This window comes from Pteropus medius, unplaced genomic scaffold, assembly GCF_902729225.1.
Source record: "Pteropus medius unplaced genomic scaffold, Ma_sr-lr_union100, whole genome shotgun sequence".
Classification (NCBI taxonomy): Eukaryota; Metazoa; Chordata; class Mammalia; order Chiroptera; family Pteropodidae; genus Pteropus; species Pteropus medius.
The window spans coordinates 23,856,730-23,875,510 of record NW_024354875.1 but is presented as its reverse complement, the minus strand read 5'-3'; the positions used below and the strand labels follow the sequence as shown (position 1 = coordinate 23,875,510).

General features: G+C 36.8%; 1 long non-coding RNA gene across 1 annotated transcript in view; it reads left to right on the top strand.

The window, feature by feature from the left end:
• Window positions 1-13,768, top strand: part of LOC120596990 (uncharacterized) — a 44,981-nt gene extending 31,213 nt beyond the window's left edge. The window contains exons 2-5 of the long non-coding RNA XR_005651297.1: window positions 6,803-6,932; window positions 8,607-8,660; window positions 9,783-9,884; window positions 13,537-13,768. This is a non-coding gene — a long non-coding RNA (uncharacterized LOC120596990). The remainder of the gene's footprint in view (window positions 1-6,802; window positions 6,933-8,606; window positions 8,661-9,782; window positions 9,885-13,536) is intronic.
• The last annotated feature ends 5,013 nt before the right edge of the window (window positions 13,769-18,781 follow it).

Genomic DNA, 18,781 nt, shown 5'->3' with positions numbered 1-18,781 from the left:
CAGGGGTCCCCAACCTTTGGGCCGCAGACTAGTACCAGTCAGTGGTCTGTTAGGAACTGGGCCTCACAGCAGAAGGTGAGCCACAGGCAAGCGAGCAAAGCCTCATCTGTATTTGTAGCCGCTCCCTAGCATAAGCACCACAGCTCTGCCTCAGGTCATCAGGCATTAGATTCTCATAGGAACACTGGTCCCTGATGCCAAAAAGGTTGGAGACCACTGGTTTAGATAACCCTGAAGATTTAAAAGCCAAATTGTGTGATATACATTTTAATGCGGCATAGTTTAGAAATTGTATAGCTATGCCAGGAGGGGGAGAGAGAGAGAGAGAATATCAATAGATATGGTTCAGAACAAGAGAAACTTGAATTCTTCTAATAGAATTTCCAATTGGCCTGCAGTAGTAATGCTTATGGGATGATCAAAATCGTGCATGTGGTAATGTCTAAGACTTTGGAAAAAGCCTTTTAAATATTAGCCAGACTCTTTGAAGTGAATTCAAAGTACTGAAAAATAATTTACAAAGAATGTCCTTTTGTAAGTGGGGGTGGGGGGTGGGCGGAGGGTTGGACAAGGATAGGAATGGCTTCCATTTTCATGATCGCTTTTGGAGGTAAATAAGCTTATTTTAAAATAAACAGCAAAAAGATTATAGTTGGAGTTTTTGTTCTTCTAATCGTAATGGGGAACACAATAAAAATTATTTTTTTAAAGCAGCAGCTTTCAACTTGACTTTTGTCCAAACCAAATAAACTTAAAATGTAAAAGTGTTGACATTTGTAAAATAAAAAAATCTTTGTACTTTTGCATGATCCTAAATAGTTCCCCATTCCTAACTCCACAATCATTAGTAAAACAATTCTTGGTTGCATCATTTTTACTGTTATTAGGCAATGCAGCCTGGGTACATTCAAGTATTTGTTCACTAGTTCTCACAGTTGAGTAGATTGAATCCACCTTCATTGCGTGGGAGAGAACCTGTTTCTAGGATGAAAAGCTGGCAGCCTTCTGCCAAGACTTACTTCCTTCCTGAGTCATTTTGCATACAAGTATCCTTGGCTTCATCTGAAGGGGAGATTATGAGAAATCTATTTGGAAGGTGAAAAAATTGCAACCACTGTTTTGTAGCAATTTGGGAAGGATGTTTATTGCCTTTGTTTTCTGGGTTTGGGGTGAGAAATAGAAAATGGGAAAAGACAGTTTGAGATAGGCAGGGAGGTGATCTCAAGAGCTCTATTGGCAGTGTTATCTATTTGATAAGGCAATTCTGGGAAAAGAAGCCATGCCTGGTGCTGCAGCCAGTAAAAACAAAAACAAACAAACAAACAAATAGCAACAGTTTTTGTGTTTTACTGGAGTTGGAGATACAGGTTGGTGCTAGGCAATAAATACCATGAAGTAGAAGGTTTATTGCATATGGTTCTTCACTTTAACTCACTCTCCTTTTACTTCTAACCCTTTGGGTAAATGGTACAGAATTTTTAAGTACTACTCTCCCAACCACAGTGAGCCTGCCCACTCATTAGAACAAGCCTGAGATCCAAGCTGTTTGTTTGTTTGTTTGTTTGTTTGAGCTGGAGTTGTGGGGAGAGCCCCCTTTCTTGTTTGGCTGTGCAGCTTTACGAAGGTAAACTAGAGCTAACCAGGGCCATTGTTCTGGCCTCTTGAGGACAGCTCGTTTGAGAGAATAAAGCAAAAACAGAACATATCAGAAATTTGGATCGAAGTGTGTGTGTGTGTGTGTGAGAGAGAGAGAGAGAGAGAGAGAGAAGGCAGAGAGAGATCGTTTAAGTGAAAGTGATTGGGAGGGTTAGAGGAGAATGAGATAGTAAGTGACTGCAGTGGAATACAGGATGTTAAAGGATGTGCTCCCGAGGCCATTTCCAAGTCTGCTGTGTCTTTGGTTTGGTCAATGAAATCCCTCTTTTAATTTAAAATAATTTAAGTGAGATTTCAAGTTGGAACTGAAAGATGCAACCAAGAGCCCTGCCTGGAGAGACAGTGTAGTAGTCCTCCTTTATTTGTGGTTTCCCTTTCTGCTGCTTCAGTTACCTTTGGTCAACTGTGGTCCAAAAGTATTAAATGGAAAATTCCAGAAATAAACAATTCATAAATTTTAAATTGTGCTCCATTCTGCGTAGTGTGATTAAATCTCGAGCCATCAGCTCCATCCTGCCTCAGACGAGAGTCATCCCTTTGTTCAGTGTATCCATTCTGTCTATGCCTCCTGCCTGTTAGTCACTTAGTAGGCCTCTCAGTTATCAGATCAACTGTTGTGATATTGCAGTGCTTGTGTTCAAATAATCCTTGTTTTACTTAATAATGGCCCCTAAAGCTCAAGAGTAGTGATGCTGGCAATTCAAATATGCCAAAGAGAAGCCATAAAGTTCTCCTTTAAGGGAAAAATGAGTACAGCACAATAAGATATTTTGAGAGAGAGAGAGAGAGAAAAAGAGAGAGACCACATTCACACAACTTTTATTACAGTATATTATTATAATTATTCTGTTTTATTATTTATTATTATATACCTATTTTATTATTTTTAAATCTCTTACTGTGCCTAATTTACTAATTACACATTATTATAGGTATTTATGTATAGGGAAAAAACATACTATATATGGGGTTTGGTACTACCCTTCAGCTTTCCCTCATGACATACTGATGTCACTGCTGAAGTGAGAGGTAGAAGCGGCTAGGCATTTTTTAGCAAATTTATTTAGGTACATTGAACCACATATATTTAAATGTACCACTTGATGAGATTCGCTATCCTAAATTACCATTGAAACTATCACCAAAATCAAAATATAAACTTATCCATTACTCTCATAAGTTTCCATGTAACCCTTCTCAATGTCTTCACCCACATTCTAACCTTCTATTCCCATCCCGGGGCAAACAATGATCTACTTTCATGTAAATGGACTTATCCTGTATGTATTCTTTTATTATGTATTTATTGTAGGTCTGGATTCTTTCACTCAGCATTATTATTTTGTGATTTATCCACATTGCCGTGTGAATCATAGGTTTATTTAATTGGTGAGAATATTCCATTGTATGGATATACCACATTAGTTTATGGTTTCACCTATTGAAGGATATTTGGATTGTTTCTAGTTATGGCTATTAAAAATAAAGCTGCTATATGTTTGTATAGATATATTTTTTTATTTCTTTTGGGTATATACAAAAGAATGGGATCACTAAGTTGTATATTAGATGTTATTTTTAATTTTTTAAAGAAATTGCCAAACTATTTTCCTAAGTGATTGTACCTTTAATCGCCACTAGCAGCGTACAAAAGTTCCAGTTGCTACCCAATCTCACCAGTGTTTGGTATTGTCTGACTTTTAATTAAGCCATTGTAATGGGTGTATGTGGTTTTAATATGCATTTCCTTAATGACTAATGATGCTGAACATTTTTTATGTACTTACATGCCATCCTTAAATCTTCTTTGGTCAATTATCTATTCAAAGCTTCTATCTATTGAAAAAATTCTAAAGAAATTTTTAAATAGCTTCACAAAGGTATACTTTAGATATTATAAAGCTCACCCATTGTAAGTATACAGAGGAGCAATCTCTAATAACTTTATACAGTGTGTCAGCATCATCATAATCCAATTTTAAAGCATTTCCAACACATCAGAAAAGCTCCCTCTACACAATTGCAGTTAATCCCCACTCTAGTCCCAGGTAACCATAGATCTGTTTTCTATCTCTATAGATTTGCCTTTTCTAGAAATTTCATATAAATGGAATAATAAATTATGTAATCTTTTGTATCTGGCTTCTTCCACTTATAATGTTTTTGAGGTACATCCATGTTGTTGCATGTAACTGTAGTTTGTTTCTTTTTATTGACGAGTAGTATTCCACTATCCAGATATACCAATTTTGTTTATTCCCCAGTTGATGAACATATAGATTGTTTCCATTTTTTGACTACTATGTATGATACTACTGTAAACATTCATGTACAAGTCTTTGTGTAAACATGTATTTTCATTTCTCTTGGGTAGGTACCTAGAAATAGAATTGTTGGGCTGCATGATAAGTATATATTTAACTTGTTAAAAACTACCAAAGTGTATCTCAAAGTGACTACTCCATTTTTCATTTCCATCAACAGAATATGAGGACTTTAGTTTCTCAGTTTCTTTCTATGGGATTCAGGTCAAATAACAGGCATGCTGGTATATGTGAGCTTCTACTCTAGAGAGCTGAACCAGGGGTGAGCCACTGGCCAATGGGGTTTTTGACATGAAAGCTCTGCTCATGAGGATTGATAGAAACCAACTGGGAAAATTTGACATAAAGAAAGAAGGAAATGGTTGGTACAAATAAACAGAGAAGGAAGCAGAGGTACAGAGTCTGAGTCCTGTGTGGGCAGAGCACTAATGTAGGGCTTGGTGAATTGCTCTAAGAGGGGAGCCATAAGAGAATCTGGTCTGCACTGGACCTTGATGGGTCTTCTCTGATCTAACCTATCCTTCCCTCCATTTGAAACCTTTCCACTGTGTCCTCTGAAGTAGCCCCTAGTGATCAAAAAATCTTCCCATATCCTCACTTTCTCAACCTATCTTCTGCCTTCTCTAAAACTGACTCTCTCCCTAGAAGTTTCCTCCCAGATTGAGGTGGCTGATCCTCTCACAAACCACATCCATTAGGATTAAAAGGAAAACTTAATGCTCTCTTCTCTCCCTCATTATCTTCATTACACTATGCCTTTTTGCCTCAAACTAGATCTCTACTCCTTTGTTGACTAACAAACAAACAAAACTCCTCTTCCCATGAGACTCAGATTATTTGACACTCACAGTTCAGACTTCCTCTCCTCAAAGACTCCCTTCAAATAGGCAACCCACTCAACCTCTTTGTTTCTGAATTCCTGGTACTCCTCATCTCCAATGCCTGTCTCCTCCATTTCATTCCAGCCACTTCTTCCAAAGTCACACTTGAGAACTTGTCATCACTACCACTCCACCTCTGAAATTACCGATTTTAACATTCCCCTTTACGACAACAACTTCCTAAACTTCCAATTTGTTTGGTAAAGTACCCCTTCTGCAAGTGTTCTTTCACCTCATCAGGGCTTCCCAAACATTGATAACTATACTCTCTCTTAATCTATCAAACTCCTCTTGTCTTCACTTCCTTCACTCTACAGCTCATTTTCCACGTTCTATTTCAAACACTCTTTTTATGTTCTATAATTTCCCATACCTTGTCCTTCCATCACATTCACCTTTAAAGAAAAAAAAAAAAAACTATGTGAGGAACTCCACCATATATTCTCTTCATGCGTATGCCCAGGCAATTGAGGATACAGGTATCACTATATATTCATGGTTTCCAAGTTATACTAGGCTCCCATCACGGCCTGGCGACACTTCTCTACCACTGTCTTCAACAACCACCTCAAAGCTTTTCTTCTCTCAGATCTTTGACTGCTATCCAACAATATATGCCTCGTTGCTCTCCTATATCATAGAGAAAGTAGAAGCCTTTAAATACTGAGTTGCTGAATTTACCATCCACCAGATGTACAGCTCCATCTCTGAGGTTTTTGCATCCACTTTCTTCTTTCCTATTGCAATGCAGGAGGCATTCTTCCTTCTGCACTTCCTCGGTTCTCTGGACCTTACATATGGCCACTTGCTCAAGAACTCTTAATTTATCCTGTGTCTCACATGTATCTTTGATCTTTACATTTTTCTCTTTACTGGATTTTTTTTCCAGTAGCATTTTAAAATACTGTAGGCTCTTCAATTTTAAGGCAAGAGTCCCTTGTTTATCCCCTTAAAAAAACTCTCACAGAAACCTCCCTGGACTGCACATCTTGCAGCTGCTGCCCTCTCTCTTCCTTTATCTTCAGAAGCAATGCCTTTAAAGAGTTGTCTTTATCTATTCTGGCTTCTGTTCCCCACCATGTCAATAAAATTATGTTTGCTAAGATCACTAAGAGACTCTACATGGGTAAACCTAATGGGTTCTTGAGGCCTTTTCTTACTTGTCAATTTAATCCATTTGTTGTCCACTTCCTCATTCCTGAAACAAGGCAGGCTGACCAAGAGATGGAGTGCCTAGCAAAGAGATGCATTACAACTGGGGTACTGAAGACCTGGGTTCTAGGCATCTTTTCTCTGACACTAGCCTTTCTGCTACCAGGTCATGTACATCTCTGGGCTTCAGGTGCCACGTTTTTAAACTAAAGAGAAGACTACAAGTATGCAAAAGTGGGAGTAAGACTAGATGGCTTCCTGAGGTCTTTTTAGGCCCTGGAATCCATGGTCATGGATTTTGTGTCGCATACAAGTAAGCAGTCACATTTGTATGCATGGTTTGGCATTCCCATCTTTGAAGTGAGACATTCTCTCTTGCTGCCTAAATTACTTCTAGGTTATAAATTTAATTCGCCTTTGGGATCAATATTAACTCTTTCAGTTCTCCAGTATGCTCTTTACTAATGACTGGATTTTCTAGAGAGGGATAACTAGTCAATCGAAATATCAAATTGTCTCTTTTGACATGCTGAGAATCCTAAGCTATTTAAATTCATAGAAATAAAAGTTTGCTTACTGATCAAATCATTAAGGCAATAACATATTCTGCCTCAAAGACTAGAGATGCCAGAAAGACATATACAATGTTTATACCAGGCTCAATGTTAATATTGTGACTCCTACTCTTCAGTCTCAGGACAGAAAAATAGTCTTTTAAAAACTCTTGAGGGGAAAAAACAACATAAGTAAAAGAAACCAAAAAAATTTTTTTTTTTTTTGTATTTCTAGACCACCCAAAGTGACGTAGCAGAAAGAGAATGGACCTAGAGCTCGAATGGATTTAGACTTGGTCCAAACACCAGTCTACTCTGTGAAACTGGGCAAGCCACTCCAAGTTGTTCATCTGGAAAATGAGGAAGTAAGATACTTATTGGGCCTCCCAGCATGAGAATCAAATGAGCCAGAGAATAGAAAATACTCTAGAAAGGAGAAAGTTCTCTATAACTCAAGATATTTACTAACAGAGAAACAATGTCCTAATAAGAAAGGTCTACTGGAGCAAGGCACTCCGCCCCCCGCTCCCCAGAATCCATTTCTAGTTGATAAGACATTAGATTAATATTTTAGATCTGTTGCCAGGAGTTTTAAGCAAGAAGAAGCAGATGAGAATTGTTGGTTCCAATCTTCTCTCTGAATGTTGATCTTTTAGCTTACAGAGTTGAGATATACCTTGAAGGAAATGATTTCTGCCTCTTCCGCTATAGAGATTCCATTTTCAGAAGTTTTCCAAAAAGATTATTGCTTAAAAAGAAAAGAACAACTCAGAAACACAAGTCTCAATGAGTAAAAATAATAATAATTTATTAATTCCTTCAAAATTTTAATGATTTGAAAGAATATGGGCCTGTGTCAGAGAAAAGGTCTTTTTCCTCTTTTCTGAAGTTTCTGTCCTGAAAGACGGTATACAAAAGTAAGATAGAAGATCAGCCAGTGTATCTGATTTTCACTCATCTGAAAGATATTAATGTGAAAATCAACCCACATACATTAGAGTCTGTGAATTTAGCTTTTTCTTTTCACATTATTGTCTCTCTTCATATAATCCTACACATGGTATAGTTGTACTCTTATTTTTTCCTTATAAATCTACCAAAGAACATCCACTCATCAGATACATTATTTATCTATAGAAAATTACCTTTCTCCTTCTATTATTCATGATTTGAATTAGGGCCACTTAAAAGCATATTGTTTTTACATCTCTCTTCACCCTATTTTTTTCCATGAGCTTCTCACTCTACAGATGGTTAAAGGTCTGCTGTTCACAGTGCTCTTGTGAAACAATTATTAAATGATTTCATGGGTCAACCCTATTTCATCCAATTGAGAAAATTAAATTTGGTTTCAAGAATTAGCATGCTTTTTTTGGCATCCTAGAGGATGAAGAAGACAAAGTTCACTGTAAGTACATGGGTTATTCCAGGGATCCCCAACCCCTAGGCCGTGGACCAGTATCAGTCCATGGCCTGTTAGGAACTGGGCCTCACAGCAGGAGGTGAGCAGTGGGTGAGCAAGCAAAGTTTCATCTGTATTTGCAGCCGCTCCCTAGCGCTAGCATCACTGACTCAGCTCCACCTCAGATCATCAGGCATTAGACTTTTATAGGATCACCGATCCCTGGCGCCAGAAATGTTGGAGATCACTGGATATTCCACTCTACTTACTTATGTCTGCAAGATTCTTACTTACATATAACAGAATCCACTACAGCTGGTTTAAGCAGAAAGAGCTCTATGAAAGATTATCAGATCACTAACAGAAATCTCTGGGACAGCCAAAGAAAGAACTATTTTAGCAAAAGCACAACAGCAACCAATATTTGGCACTATACATTCTAGAGAATAGCACTGGGGAATCCAGGTCCCATTACAATCACCACTCTTTTTGTCTAGTGTTCTTAAATTTCAGGGGAGGAGGGATACGAAATAGTTTTAAGTTTTTGAGTAGACGTGGGAAATAGGATGGAAGCAACTGATAAATATGGGAACATTTGAAACTACCCTGGATGATTTTCTCTCTTCTTTGTTTACAGCTATGTTTTCCAAATATGGAACACTTTCCTCTGCCAACACTCAAGATGATTAAGGTGACATGAGGTTGTGGCATTATATAGCACTGAACCCATATTGATAAATGTATTCCTTTTTTAATAATCTTTCAATTCTGATTATATTAGGAGAGTCTTGGGTTTATGCTAGTGTTTTTAACACTTTTCTAGCCTTTGATAATATGCCCTTTAAACAAACAAACAAACAAACAAACAAACAAACAAAAGAGCAGCCCTCACTGAAGCTCAGAAACTCCAGCAAGGAATTGAGTTAAATTTTAACGAGTAGAATTTTATTTTGGTCTCATTGTATTTATTTTTGCAATTTACTGTCATTCAACACACTAACGTTGATTTTCTATTTCCAGGTCATAATGTTTCTTTTAAAATAAAAAAAAAATTTTTCCAAATAAAAAAGTTAGTCAACTTAAAGAAAATAAATATATAACATATGAAATAAGTAGATATAGCAAAAGTCATGAGGGTGGAGGGCAACGACTGAAATCTCAGAAACATCGTCTTATAGAATGTTTCTCATAATTTATACATGGTGTGTTAATTTTCCCTTGTTGTGTGCTCAAATTTTAATAATCCCATAGGATAGCATACTGGTTTGGCATCAGATAGACCTTGGTACAAATCTGTCTAGCTTTTCCACTGTCTAGCTTTGTACCTTGGTGCCAGTTATTTAACTTCTGCCTCAGTTTTTTCATTTCTAAAATGGAGATAACATTAGCTTACAGAATGGAGTGGTTATGGAGATAATGAATGTAGACTGCCTCACTGTGTCCAGCACATAGGTTCAAAAAGTGATAGTGATTATTATCATAAAGGATAGGTATTAGGCATCTTATTTTACAGGTGAGAAAATTCAGAATCAAAGTCACATGACTAGGATAGAGTTAAATATTCCCTACCTTGGACGCAATCATTTCTTGAGCATCGATTTAAATTTCCAAAGCTGCATTTCATCACATTCTTGATGAAAGAGTAGCTAAGAAGGTATATGCAGACTTTTACTCCATTGCTGACTCGGTAGAACATTTTGTTTTAATAAAATGTCAGTTACCTTACATAGACAACATCAGTACTGATGATGCTATGTCTGTAAACTTGATTCTTGAGAGATCCTTTTCAATTTGCTTTCTTCTTTGACTACAGAGTATAGTTATCACTTGTCTAAGTGCTATTGGTGACAAGAGAAGGACTGGAGAGGGTGTAACGATGAAAATTAATCTTCTCTACTAGAAAACAAAATTGAAGGTAGGAGCAATTTTATTTATTTTTTCCTTCAGTAGTGAAGCCAGAAAAGCACTGGTTTTAGGAACACTGGTTTTGGAGCAGTTGTGCACACAGGTATAAGAGACTAGACATCAGGACTGGAGACCATACAAGAACAACTAGAATTATTATTATCTTGTGAGGCTACCATGCTATACGGTTTCTCTGACCATGTTAGATTGGCACATGAAACTGAGCTCACTCTCTCTTGACAAATGTTGGGCTGACAATCTTTAAGTATGAAGTTATGTCATATATTTCTGGCATTTCTGCAATAAGGAATCTGTTGTATTTTTTTTTAAAAATCACCTCAGAACAGATTTAAGCTCAAACTATAAACCAGGGAAAAAAAATAAAATGAGGAGCTTGAAAACTCTGACAGTGCATATGCAGTCTTAAACACTGCCATCCCGTCCTTCCTCGCACACGTAGTCTGGTCTGTGTCTAGTCCATAATCACATTCACTTGCTTCCCTAAGTCACAATGGTATCTTATTGTGACATTTATCTGCATGTATATGAAGTATACTTTTCAGTTGATGTTTGTTTTTTTTTTAAATTAACATTGTGATAGTGTTTATATCATTCTTCTTGAACAGTTTAATAGCAAGTCACCACATTCTTGTCACAGAGGTGATTATGCAGTTGCATAAAAGTATTGGCCGTGACAGTTCCACGTGAAAGTTCATAAAGGTGAAATTTTGAAAGTCACAAAATGTCATTAATGTAAGTAGTTGCAATGATCTCTGAAGGCAAAAGATTAAATCTATTTTACACAAATTTTTGACCAACATATCTGTACATTCTAGGTTGCATTTTACATAATTTGCGATTTAATTTCTTGACAAATTAGACGTGTAAATAGGAAATGATCTTAATAAAAAACAGTGGTGATGTATTCGTTAAAAACTGCCCAAGATTTCCTAAAAAGTAAGATGTCTATGAGAAACACATGATTCTGCTAGAGGGCTAGGATTCCTGTAAAATGGTTAATGTACTAAAGAAGTCAAGACATTTGATAAAAGCAGGAGTTTCAGTGTGAAGACTGAGGCAGAGTGGCAAGTTGCCCAGGAGAGATGGAACAGGTTCATAGAGATGTTTGTTTCAAGCATCTTGATTTGTGGCAAACTCATTTGCTCCAGGATGTCGCCGACAGTGGGGGAGGGGAGAGAGTAGATGAGGCAATTGCATGTAGCACTGATCCAGACAAAACATCCATCGAAACCCAGGAGCTGACAATCATTAAAGATCCCAGCCAGTTGTACAGTGCACCTACCCGATACTCAAAACATCTCAGAGAAAGCAGAATCTCAATTTCCCAAGCCAGGAAATAGAAAACTGCAATGTCTGAATGGTTTTATCCAAGCTCAGATTGGAGCTGTAATAGCATTAAAATAGAACGGGTTTACTAATAAATCTTGGCAATATAACTGCGATCTAGAGCAGTAAATTTTTCAAGTTCATTTGCTCTGCCTCCTTTTAAACAGGATACAAGTGTACTATGTATGCATATACAATGATGCCATTATATTGTGGCAGTAGTGGAAGAAATGGCTATGGCATGATTAATTGTAGAACAGAATTACTTGACAGCAGAGCTGTCAAATATCAAAACACTTGCCAGGTTTTTAAATCAGACAAGTTGAGGAATGTATATTGTTGCTATAACTGAAGTTGACCCACAATTTGAGTGAAAATTAACTCCTTACAGTGCCTCCCTCCTTATCTGCACAGTGTCAAAAAAAGATTCAAAATGAAACAAAAAATCCTCTACAAAAATCCTTAAATGTAGACAAGCATTCAAGATTGATGACATAAATAAAGTAGCAGCATTTGTAAAGGTCTTTGAAGTTTGCAAAGAGCTTTTATGTACATTATTTAGTTTAATTCTCATAACAACACTATGAGATTAATTGGGCAGGCATTTCAATTCATTTTTCACTGAGGCCTGCTTTGGGCCAGGTTTTATGATAGACACTTGAGATAAAAAAGATAAATTAGATAACATCCCTGTAGCCAACATATTTAACAAAAGAGGATACTGAGTCTTAGAGACAGAGATAGTCTAGTTAAGTTTTTACTCTAGAGCCCCCAAATCTGAATTTAAACTCAAAATCTAATGCTTTTATCCTTTTATTATGTACCTCTAAACAGAATGAGGTTAAATTAGTTAAGATAGAAACACATTTTTGTTGAAAGCTGGTTTCCAAAGCACTCTAAATTTCATACAATGAAACCAGCTTGGCAGATAACTCAATTCAAAGATTGGTTTCCTTTTAAAGCAAAGGTTTTAGACCACTAATTTTATTTCCTTTAGGAGCAGTGCTGAATAAACTTGCATTAAAACAGAGTGAACTGTTCAGCTATGACATGTAAAGAGCCCGGAAGATATTACTCTTAGCCTTGTAAAAAGAAAAACCTGGACAAACCTGAAACTCAATGACTTCTTCTGGACCAATTAGAGAAATAAAGTCACAGGGCAAAAAACCACCCCAAAATCTGAAGAGACAGTTGAGATGCATCCAGAAAGACATGGCTTACCTGGAACAGAAGCCACTTGAGCCATAAACTGTAGGAACACTTAATGATAACTTTCTCGAATTGCTGGAGGCTGAATGGGGACCATCTGAAATGTAAAAACTCTTGGAGGCCCAGTCTTAGCGGGTGTAGGGAGCCACACTTTCATGAGTTTTATCTCCAGGAACCCTACCAGGTCGTCCCTGTGAATATTGGAGAAAAATCCCTTTGTGTTTTGGGCAGCGATAGAGTAAACATAATCATTTTGAAATATATCCAGGGAAAAAGTAACTACATAAATTATGTTGATAGTATGTATTCTTGATATGATGTGATGAAAAGAACACTTTCCCTTTGTGCTCTTCCTCTCCAAAACCCATAACCTCAGTCTAATCATGAGAAAAACATTGGACAGACCCCAGTTGAGAGACAGCTACAAAATACCTGACCAGTACTCCTCAAAACTGTCAAATATAAAGAATGTTTAAAACTGTCATAGTCGAGGAGAGCCTAAGGAAACATGATGACTAAATGTTATGTGGTATTCTGGATGGGATCCTGGAACAGAAAAATATGTTAGATAAAAATGAAGGAAATCTGAATAAAGCATGGACTCTAGTTAAGAATAATAACAATGTCTCAATATTGGTTCATTTATTATAACAAATGAACCTTACTAGGAGAAATTAAGTGTGAGGTATGAGGTAACTCAGTACTATCTTGGTGACTTTTCTGACCATCAAAAGCTATTTAAAAAACAATGGGAGAAAATGTAAACAAACAATGAACTGGATTTTGAAATAACTTCTTAAGCTCCTTGGAGAATATGTATGTTGGGAAGTGGAATTGGTTATGACTGTTAATATAGTTCTCTGTCTCAGAAGGTCTCTTTCTTTGACTTCTGTTTTGGGACAGACACCGGAGAAATTAAAGAGGGTTAAAGGATTCACCCAGATTGATGAATCACCCCTTGATATCCTGGAGTGACAGATTTCGAAATAGATATGATTATTAAAAATAAAATCTATCATGAAGAAAACCAACGTCTTCCCACTTATAGAGTGTGAACACTAGAAGGGACCATGGATGCACTCAAATCCATTTCTTTCATTTTGCAGAAGAAGAAATTGAGGCCTAGAAGAAGACTCGTCTATGTTGGATCCAGGATTAGAATTCAATTTCCTTTAGTTGTCAATGTTTTGTTATGAAAAATTTCAAACATAGAGTTAAAAATTGGTACAATGAGTACTCTATACTGACCTCTGGATTCAATGACTAACAGTTTGTCATATTTGTTTCATGTATTTGTATAACCATATAAAAGTAATTTTTATACACATCATCTCTAAATATTTCAGTATATATTTCCTACGAATAAGAACATTCTTTTACATATTCACAATACTATTATAACAATAATTAAAATGATTTTTAATATACTTAATACCTAGTCTATTTCTTAATTTTTCCATGTGTCTCCAAAATGTCTTTTACAGATTCCCCGGTCTCCCTACCCAACTCCCCCCAAATCAGGATTCAATCAAGAGAGCTCATTGCATTTGGTTTTACCTTTATAATCTCTTTTCATCTAGAATATTACTCAAACATTTCTTTTTATGATGTTGACTTTCTGTAAAATGTCTCCCATGCTGGAATTGCCTGATTATTTTCTCATGTCATTTAATATCTTTATCTCGCCACTGTATTTTCTATAAAAGAATTGAGTTTAAAGGCTAGAGTAGATTCATATAAAACCTTTTTGGTAAAAATACTTTGTAGTTGATGCTGTGTCCTTCATATTGCATCATCAGGAGGCTCAATGTCAGGCCGTCCCCCTGTGAGCAATGTGAGGTTTGATGACTGGGTTAAGGTCATGACCTCCAACTCTCTCAGTGTAAAGACACAATGTTTTTCTATGTTACTAGTAAGTAATCTGTGGGATAATGCTTTGGAACTAAACACATATCCTTTTTCTCAAAAACTGACATCTAATGGTTTTAACATCCACTGATGTTGCTTGCTTAAGTCAATTATTCCTTTGCAGGTTGCAAACTGGTGATTTTTCTAGTTCTCTCATTCCTTCTACATATGTTTGATGGGATTCTTCTATATGGAAGAGGTGCATGACTGTTACTCTTAAAAGAGAACATGGCAAATGCTTTATTCATTTTCATTAGTTACTAATTTTCAGAGTACTGAGTTGCTGTAAGACTCTACCCCAAAATGGCAAAAGAGTTAAAAGAAAAATCTTAAACTTTTGTTTCCTTTTTTCCTCCCCTCCTCTTCCTCCTCCTTCTTCTCCTTCCCTCTCTCTCTCTTTATGTTTCACTGAGGAGACATCAGTTATTATTTACATTCATTATTCTTTCTGATGTAATAACTTATGACTCCCCAGTGACCAAAATTTGACCAGTGAAATTTTCAAGTGTCCTTTTGTCATGTCCCCATTAGCAAAAGATACCCAGGATCACTTTATATCTTGCGTCTAACTTCCTCCAAGACTTTGGTTACTTTTCGTGGGAAATAATATTTAGAAACTGAAGTCTGGACTCTGTAATATCTCAATGCTCTTGAGATCCTTTCAGTGATGAACAGGTAATATATTTTATAAGTGTTTATTTGAAGGTGAACCAAAAATATCTATGTAGGCTCAAAGCATAATAGACAATGCATTGTGGTATAGTAAGTGTGATTATCATTTTCCAGATGAAAAAATGAGGCTCAGAGAAGATAACTTGCCTCAGCTTACATAGCTCACATGTGACAAGCTGGGTTTAAACCCAAGTCTTCTACTATAGTATCTATGGAGGAGACTTCTATCATGTTTGTGTCCACCCGGCACCCTTATATGTTTAGGAATTTCCACATTATGATTCCCAATCCCCAAGTGAGAAACCAGAATTCACTTTTTCATTCTCCATTCCAGCTAGAGTGCAGGTACTGCTGAGTAGATATATGTACTAAGTTCTCAATTGGACAGTGTGAATCTGCATGTAGTATGCAGATCCGTTTTGGTAAAGGTGATGGTGGAGGCATGTGGTTATGGTGGCTTCAGGGGAAGAGTTTCCAGCATCCAATGCCCAGCATCCGGAGTACAAACAATGTGATGCCCCAGTGGCAGAAGCAGTGGGGTCTTGGCTAGAGCAATCTTTCCATGCAGCTTGGCTACTGTTTCTCCAAACCTAAGTGCTGTCTTCCCAGAGTTTCAGTGAGTTTTGATAAAAATTTTTCTGCTTAAAAAAGCTACAGTGAATTCTGCTGTTTTCAGCAAAAACAATCAAACAAACAAACAAAACAAAACAAAAATCTTGACTGATGCTCTATGCTATTTTCCCCAAACAATGTATCCTGGCAACTGGTGAAAATGGGCAACAGGTGTGTTATGACTTTGATTTGTTTCTGAACAAGTTTATATCTCATGATCCAACTGCTCCCACACTAAGTGGGCTGCTTGCCTTGTTCTGAGACTGAAAGTCTTACTTTTATACTCAAATGTAGATCTGACTCTTGACTTTCCTTTAAAAATAACAAAGAGAATGAGTGAAGAAGGATGAAGGTATAGCTACAACAAGGGAGAAGACACCAGACACCATCAGGAAGTCAGTGTGCCCGCAACAGTAGAGACAAAGATGATGCTGAGCCCGAATGAAGATGGTCCCATTTAAACATTATTTACCACTTACTGCTACACATGCTGTTTCTTAATATGCCCAACATTTTTGTGAGGTGGTCTTTTAAATAACCATTTTATGGTTAAACAACCTGGGTTCAGAGAAGATAAATGCCAGATTAAAGGAGAAATTATTTAGTCATTTATTTTTAATATAGAAATTGCAAGATTCAATTTGTTGTTTAGAAAACACTTTGACAGTAATGAGGACAAAGGGGCTGTATCCAGTTAGGAGGCTACTGCAAATGACTCTAATAAGCTTCCAGCCTGTAATTCCTCTCTTCTGGATTCAAATGCACCTTTTATAGAACCAAAGATTTCTGCTACATTGGCTGTCCAACTTCAGATCATTAGTCATCATATGTTTTAGGCATATCCCTATCTTATTGTGCCGTAGTGACCTCCAACTAATGTTGCTCTGGGTGACTTTACCAGCTCCTCTTGTGTTGGTGATAGAATTACATGCCCATCTCAGCAAATGGTTGCCTGGCAGGACCCATTTTCATTCATTCGACAAATACATATTAATGCAATTTGCCTACAATGTACAGTGTGCTGAGAAAAGGGTAGTAAACAAAATAAAAACAGTTCCCACCTACCCTCATAGACAAGGAATTATAACAGTGCAATTGCTTCCCTGGTAATAGGAATCACATGTTAGACAAAAATTCCTAAGTCTCATCCTCGATTCACTGAATCTGAATCTCTAGAGGAGGTTCTTGGGAGCCTGAGTGTTTAATAAAATGCCACAGGTGAGCCTCATCATCATCATCAGGGAAGTTTATGTGCATTAGATGAAATGCGAGGTGAGATGGGAGCTCATAGAAGAGGCATTTGACACACTTTAAGATCAGAGAAGGTTTTCTGAACAAAGTGGCAACTGATCTGAGACCTGAAGGTGAACAAGTACAGGTGTGTGTCAGTCAGGTGAAGAGGTAGGGTAAAGGGGAAAAAGTTTTCTGAGCTTCTTTTCTCTCTTCTGGCCACACCCCAGAGGTCAGAGGCCCAACTTGGATGGACTGTTTGGGGCTGCCTCCCTCCATGGCAAACAAGTGGACACTAAGCTACAATGGAAAGAGACAGTATTCTTGTTATCTCAAGTACACTTGCAGTTATAAGTCATAATTTTATTTTAAGTGATGGTAGATGCAAACATGAATTTCTGAAGACCCACATGGATTGCAAGGGAGGTAATTCTTTAATAGTCATGCTGGAATTAGGAGAGGAGACTCCTGCTTTTGCATGAAGACACAGATACTTCCCAAAGGATACTTTCCCCTCCCGGACTGTGGACTTTTTGAGAAATGAAACTGCATTTTATTCATTGTTTTGTTTCTGGTGACTTGCAGCTCAATAAATATTAGTTGAATGTACAAGTGACTTAAATAGTCGATAGATGATATTTGCGTTTGTGTGTGAAATACTTTCTTGGCCATGGATTTAGTCTGTTTTCCTGAAATTCTCCCCACCAGGCGTGTTCACTATATGCTTCTGCATCAAACATTCTCTCTGATTGTTCTTTAAACTGAAAAGAAAAAGAAAAAAACTGTACAGGATGTACCCTAAAACCAGTGAGGCGCTGTTCTCAAACTATCAAAGCTTGTGAGAAACCTCCAACAATATTTAGATGCTGCCCTCACTTGCTGTGAGTCTTGAAGTAAAAAGATGTGAATTCCCACACAACCAGAGCTAGCGATTCTGGATAACTTGTTAGCATTCTTGTGCACATCCAGAAAACTGTGACTTACTCAGGTTCAAATCAAAATCTTTGGAGCTCCAAGTCCAGAAAATATTTGGTATTCCACCATCCATATTTAAATAAAAATAATAACACACTGTAAAATAAGTGCAAAAAAGTCCAACAAACTTCTGATTTTTTTCATGATAACTTTTAATGCTTTTTTCCCCATTTTTTTTTTATTGTGGTAAAACACACATCACATTTTAGCTATTTTAAGTCTGCAGTTCTGTGACATTAAGCGCACTCACATTGTTGTGCAACCATCACCACCATCCACCTTCAGAACGTTTTCATCTTCCCCAAATGAAACGCTCTTCCCATTATACACTAACTCCCTGTTGTCGCTTTCCCACAACTCTTGGTAACGATCATTTTGCTTTCTGTCTGTATGATTGATTTACTGCCGAAGGTATCTCATGTAAGTAGAATTATAGATATTTGTCTTTTTTGTGATTGACTTATTTCACTTAGCATAATATAATGACTTCAAGTTCATCCATATTGTAATGTGTCAGAACTACCTTCCTTATTAAGGCTGAATAATAATAATAACATATATATTATATATAAATATATAGATTTTGTTATCCATTCGTCACTTAGTGGATATTTGGGTTGCTTCCAGCTTTGGGATATTGTGAATAATGCTGCTATGAACATATGTATACAAATATCAGTTTCAGTCTCTGCTTCCAATACTGTGGGTATATTCGCAGAGGTGAAATCGTTGGATAATATGGTAATTCTATGTTAGATTTTTTTTGAGGAACCAGTATACAATTTTCCATAGTGGCTGTACCATTATACATTCCTACAAGCAATACACAAGAGTTTAAATTTCTCCATATCTTCACTAACATTTGTTATTTTCTGTTTTTCCATAATAGCTATCCTAATAGTTGTGAAGTGGTATTTTATGTGTATATGTGTTTTTAATAGACATTATTTTTAT